Raw genomic sequence first — 7,046 nt, 5'->3', positions numbered from 1 at the left:
AACACCTTTTTAATGGGATCCAATCACTAAATCCTGGGTGTGGATATACCTCATCCAACACCTTTTTAATTCGGGCGCCACTGTAGAGACATTAGGATTTTTTTGGGAAGCCGTAGAGATGAAAAATTAGCAACCGCCTTCGCCGTGAATCGAACCACGGACCTCTGAAATACCGGTCCAGCGTGCAGAACTATTACACCACGAAGGCACGTTATGAAAGCGGGAGAAATACCTCATAAAATTTTTTTTTTCCTCTAATTACAGGACAGAAAATGTTTTTCAATCGCGCGATCCGTTATTGATATTGAATTACAGTCGTGCGATAATTTCGCAGTAAAGATACATCTCTGATGACTATCCAAGATTCTAGAAACTTTGGTCTTATATAGAGATGGTCGTCTTATAGAAATAATGCTTAATATCAATATTTATTGATAATCTCAGAACTATTGGTCACTTTCAGAAGTGGTCGTTTGAGAGGCGATATTCTATATATTTATTTACTGATACTCTCAGATTCCAAAATTTGTTTATATTCTCAGAAATATTGGACGGAAGGTGGTCGTCCCATACATGCAAAATTTTACATTTCATTAAAAATGAATTCGGCATTATTTAACTATTTCCCTATTAATTAATTAATTAGATAAAGAAAAAAATTAGGAAATAGTACTGTTTATTACGGAATAATGTAGGAAGTTCTACAGAACTATATTCTTTCGCGTCATTGCACTTTGTATCCGGCAAACTACTAGGTCCTCGTATTCTTCCGCAAATCCGTAAACATCTGTCTGATTTGAAACGAAATCCAAAATGGCTGCGCCGTGAGGTTAACTTGTATGGATATTTTTTGTTGCATGAAAGGTAAGTTCAGTTGCAATACTTGTATGTTTACTTTTTTTGCTTTTCGAATTTATGTCATTTTGACAGTTAAATGTTTCACAGCTTTATGAATTGTTACCATTCTGTCGTGAATTACGTGTATCTCAATGGCTGGCTGTCTTTTCAAATATCTAATTTGCCCTGCTATCCAAATGTTTATGACTGAATTTTTTTAGTCTAGTTTATGCATTCAGTTTCAAAATAATATGTGTGATCAGATTGCTTATTATTTTATTGCAGCAATAAATTTATGTTAAATAATTTGAACAATTGTATAAAAATAAGAGTTTGCATTGTTTTGTTCAAAATATGTATGGTTGAAACATTATCTTAATCTAGTTTGTAATTCAAGTTTTTTTGGGGGTACTGTTCTGTTATTGGGACCAGAATCGGAAATGTATGAACCTGTGTTCGTAAGTATGTGCATAGATGTGTATATGTAGACACACAAACATACAAATATACAAGCATACATAAATACAATTCTGAACCCGGTCCTGATAACAGAACAGTACCTTTTTTTAATCTTTTTTGAATATTTTATAAAAGGATTAAGCATTTTTCAAACTGCATATCATTTTAAGATTCGACTTGCAGGAAGACAAAATATGGTCATTCAATCAAATGCTTATGATTGCTTTTAACATTTTCTCATAAATATTGTTTGCATTTTTATTGTATTTTAGATACTTTAGTTATGTAAAGTGAACGTGAGAATATTAGGAAAGCTGAAGAATATGAATAGCTACCATAATACATGTATTTTTTCATCGAGCCCATTGTTTTAGAAACCAATGCACCATTATTATATGCTGGCTTATTTCATAGTTATATGCAGTTTAATTTTATGTTCATGTTACTGTAGTATTGTCATTATAATAAAAGTATTTATAATTTTTGTTGAATCTTGCAAGTTACCTAACATTCAGAATTATTACTACCGAATTTTACTGATAGGTTTTTTCGAGTTGACATAATCTGTCTGATAAATAAAATAAACTGGTGTTTAAATTATATGCATTTCTCTTAATGTTTCATTGAAAGTGAGATGGAAATATAAATGCTATCCAGAAAAGTGAATTCTTTTTGCAGGAAATAACAAACTGTACTAAATGATTAAATACAGTTACAGTAATGTTTATTGAAGCAATCAGTACTGTGTGATTGCCAGTGATTGAATAATGTTAAAATGCATTGTTCATAAGGAAATTTGCTTATCTTTGTGTTATAGATTTTATTTTGACACAAGCTGAAATTTGAATTATTGGAAGCACTTTGAAAACCCGAATTATTTCCTGAATCATTAATCAGGCCAATATATAACATACAAATTTTCATACAAAATTATTTCTTTGAGCATATTATAAAGAGCTCATTTAATTTTATTATTTGTACAAATTTTACACAAAAGTAGCATGTAACAGTTAAAGATTTATTGAAGCCTACTTGTTACTTGTGGTAACAAAGAAGTGTGAAAGATATTGCCTCATTAGCGAACATGACGATCATTGATGCTTAGTTTAGTAATTTAATAATATATTGAGAAATGCTGGGAACTTTCAGAAGTAGACATTTCGGAAATGATGGGCTTGATAAGAAATTTACGTGGTTTTATTATTTATTCTTTAGTTAAGAATAGATTTTAGATGTTCATATGAAAGAATTCTGTTTAATTATATGTGAAAGAATTGTTAAAGTTTGGCATTTAAAAAAATGAATTAATAATATGCAATTATCTTTTTATTATACATATATTACTATATATTTCTAATGCGCTATGTAAATGTCAGTGCTAAACAATTGAGATACTATTGTCAGGCCAATCTTTTCTTATACATGAAAAATTCTGATACTTTCTTATCATCTGCCCTCACAGCTTATGCTAAAACAGCAAGAGTATGCACACGATAATAGCAAACTATGAATATGCATACCACACACATGTATTTACATGCTTTATATTTAATCTTTATTTCTGAATAGTATTCCATTGGATGAAAAATATGTGAATATTGACCCAATGTGTATATTTTTGTGTGTGTGCATCCTAAAATTTCTTGTTTCTTATAAAGTGCTTATTTGAATTACTACTTGTGAACAGAGCAGTAGATATGAACCATAAACTAACCATTTTGCCAATTTTCACAGCTTTGCAGATAGTCAGAAAGCACCAAAATTTGTAATAATGTTAAGTTTAAATGATGTTCTATACTTTTGTGTTAATTTTTCTATTCTATTAATTCTATTACTGTGTTATCAAACTTTCTGCAGGAATTTCAACTGGTTAAGATGTTATTACCATGTGGAGAAGAATTTGGTTTTCAAGCTAGAAAAAATTGCAGCTGAAGGATTTTGTAGAAGGTCAGTCAAACTGGTTTAATTAATTATAATTTAATTTTGGGTGAAGAATTCTCAAATTTATTTATCATAAGTGTCTAAAGGTCTAAATTAAATTCTGCTTGTTTTTGAAATTTTTCATGACATTCATTATTTGATTATTATTATTATTATTTTTTAATTTACTAACTTATATTCAGGCACATAATGTTGCATTTAATGCCATACCTTAAATATTGTAAAATGTTAAAATAATACATTTCATTTAAAAATGTGGTTGTGACAGTAAATTTTCTGTTACATTTAATCATATCTATAAACATTGGTATACATCATTTTTCAATAATCTGTATATTATTTTGTGCATTTCTTTTACATCCAAGATCTGGCATATGACTTGCTTTTCAAACTGATAACATGGTGTAATAATGTAATCTAATGGTTAAAGTTTACTATGGAACAGGCCAAATTTAATAAATTATTCTTTGATAGAAATTTATTCATGTGTTCAGTGTGTCTCATCTCTTTAAATTGCTAAAGTAAATTTTATGTACTTGCATTTAGGAATTTTGACTGTATCAGAGTAATTTTGTTTCAGTTATTATAACATGCAAGGGAAAAAATCCATTCATAGCTCTGCATTTAAAATTAGTTAATTAAAGTCCTTAATAAAGAGGGACGTTTTGTTGTTTTAAATGTCGATAGAGTTTAATTCAAAAATATGCCACATTAAGGGTTACTTTTTAACCTAATTTAAAATTTTCATTACTTTAACATGTCCAATAATTGTTATTTTAACTCCGATATTGTAATAATATCAAAATTCCTTACTTTTTGATAGGTAATCCAAATGTAAAACAAGAAAAGAAAAAATTAAAATCTAGAAGTATATTTATTTCATACCTCTAACAAATAAAAACAACACAAGCACTTTTTACTGTCTATCTGCATAGTGTGGCATGTCCCGTAAGACAGATTTGTATGGTCAAATCCATGTTTCAGTTAAAGGAAAATGCATGCACAGTCTTCTGATTTTCCCTTCGATTAAGGATTCTGTATATACTAGCATAAGAAATATAATAGTTAATGCAGTGTTATACATCAATATTTATAGACAATTATTGTGGCTATGTTTATTATAATTTTGTTCACTGTAATGGATGGAGTGCCTAAACCATCATGCTGTGTAAACAAAACTCAAATCTTCATCTCTGCATACTGCTCCACTAGTGTTTAAACCACTGAAATGGTGATTATGGTAGAACATCTTTGGTAAAAATTTACTCTACTGTAACCCTTGGTGAATCGTTTCTTTTTTTTATATCAAGATCGTCACCTGAGAGGATTGGCACCAATTTCAAGGTGGCCGCTACACAAAACCAAAATAAGAAGTCAAAGACATACACAAACTCTGTGTCCATGTACACATCGACCTATTAAAACAGAGAACTGCACAAACTGGGCATTGTGCACCGCCTTAACTTTGTCCATGTATACATTGATCTATTTTCACTTTAAGAAAATCAGAAAGTTAAAAATATCATAGTTACCAGAAAAAATTCGCCACTGTCTTAACACACAGACAACCAAAAATACACAAACAGAGAGAAATAAGTTACCAAAAATACATATTTCCTAACATAAAAACATTAAACAACAAATCTTCTAACAAAAATTAACACACAGAGACAAAAAAATAAATGAAACGTCATTTTTTTAACATATCTTTTTTTTTCACATGCATATGTTTAGGCTTCCCACCACCATACTCCAGGTAAGTAGTTCAATTAAATTTTTCGTCTCTTAGTCACCTCAGACATACTCAAACAATGGTACCCACACCAAAATAATAAATAGCATGTTCAAAATACAAGACCATACCACTTCCGTGCAACCAAACACAGCAATTGAAGAGAATGGTAAGAACCAAAAACCTGGGACCGTACAAAAGGTTTACTATTAAAAAAAGTAGCCCAAAACTAAATTTATCACAGCATGTTGGCAATATTTGCAGAAATAACTCCTTTTTATTGACAAAAAAAAAGTTTTTTTTTTTCTCCAAAGGCTACTTTTGCCAACATTATCAACATTAGGGTTACCGAAAAACTTATTTGACGCAATGGGCTTCCACATTTCACAAACAACCAATACCACTTTGCGATTTTTTTTCAGACAGAAAGCAAGGTGTACCATACAGTAAAGATTAGCCACATCTTCATTTACTACTGGTACAAGTACTTCTTTGGTAAATTTCTGCGGTTAAATTCAAAAGTTTAAAATTGCATTAACATGATCAGATTCAGAGTCATAGCTAGGGTTTTCAGCGCTCAGGGACAACTGAAGATTTCGTGCCCCCTACTGCTTGCCAAAGATGGAAAACATTTAATTCTAAAATGTTCTAACATCAGTTTGGTGCCCCTTGGATTCTGCACCCAAGGACAGATGCCCCCCCTTGCCCCCCTCTAGCTACGCCCCTGATCAGATTTTATTTTCTGCACATAGCTAACAATTACTTATGTGTTGTCAGATAAATGTTACCAAATGCAGTTAATTATTTTTTACTTGCCAATCTCATGAGACAAGTTTTTTTTGCTCCTGCAAGACTTTACTTTGTGTTGCAAAATAAATTCATTCTCACTCTTTTTGGACTTGCCTACACATTAAATTTAAAATAGTTTTATGAATAGGTAAGATGTGATTATCATAATTTTGTTTCTCTCTTTATCTTGGCAACTTTATATGTTGATTCAGTATCCAGGTTACCTACCAGTGGCTGATTGATAAAACTGCTCATATGTTCAGCTGGTGGTTTGAATTTATTTTCTGACATAAAAAATTTTAAAAGGCATCCTTCATGTTTATTTTACTATAATCAAAAAATCAAATAATTGCTACTCTGTTTATAGGTACTAAATGTTAAAATATTTTAAATGCTTCCTTTAATTTGCATTCTAATAGTCATTTGTTTAAATTTAATTATGAATTATATTCACATGTAGTAATTGTGAGTGTTTTTTTATTTTAGGTGCTGTGAAAGGCAATGACAGAGATCCAATGTATCAAGAGTTCTTATATACATAAGAATACATGGATATAACATTGTTTTTCATGAATTCAAATAAAATATGATAAATTGGATTAATAAAAACTATTTTGAATTTTGAAAAGTGTTTTTCCTCTGTTAATCATAATATAGTGCCATAAATTTCTGAATGTGTTTATTTTTCATCCAAATAAATAGCTTTACAAAAATTTGTCATATTAATAGATATTGCATAATTTAGCATTATTATAAATATTTATTATAGCAGATTTAGCTGAACTACTTTTTTAGTCTCTTTGCAGATGAAGTCACAAAGGTAAGTCGTTAGATATTTTTCTGTATTCCCCATTAAGTAATTTTATCTGGTAAATTACCATTACTTATATACTACAGGTGAAAGAATAAGCTTCCCTTAAAGATGCAAAAATTTGCAGATATTTCAAAAAATTGGTATACATAAAAAAGTTCTTAAATTGCCACATATGCGAAACTGAAAATGTTATATATGAAATAGTTCAGAAATATAAATATTTTCACTATTTTTTAACTATAATTCACTGCATTTGTTATATATAATCACAGTTTAAGGTAGCAGTGCTTTTCTCACTGTGATTTCTCGTGTATTTTGATTCATAAATACACGTACATAAATCCACGTATTTTGATTTCTCTTTTGAGACCGAATAAAAAATGAACTAAACATTCTCGTTGACATTGAGAGTTGAATAAAAGCTCACCTCAAAATAAAATGAATTAATAAATTTATGGAAAATTTTACATTGCA

General features: G+C 29.7%; 1 long non-coding RNA gene across 1 annotated transcript; it reads left to right on the top strand.

Annotated features, from left to right (window-relative positions):
* The first annotated feature begins 789 nt into the window (after positions 1-789).
* LOC146996844 (uncharacterized) lies at positions 790-6,363 on the top strand. The gene is made up of 3 exons (XR_015041486.1): positions 790-864; positions 3,154-3,243; positions 6,245-6,363. It is a non-coding gene; the product is annotated as an uncharacterized LOC146996844 (long non-coding RNA).
* Positions 6,364-7,046: the final 683 nt, after the last annotated feature.

This window comes from Stegodyphus dumicola, chromosome 6 (assembly GCF_044657685.1).
Source record: "Stegodyphus dumicola isolate Sdum_Otavi_A_Nest chromosome 6, ASM4465768v1".
Lineage (NCBI taxonomy): Eukaryota > Metazoa > Arthropoda > Arachnida > Araneae > Eresidae > Stegodyphus > Stegodyphus dumicola.
The sequence above is the reverse complement of the archived record's forward strand: the minus strand, read 5'-3'. Positions and strand labels throughout refer to the sequence as shown.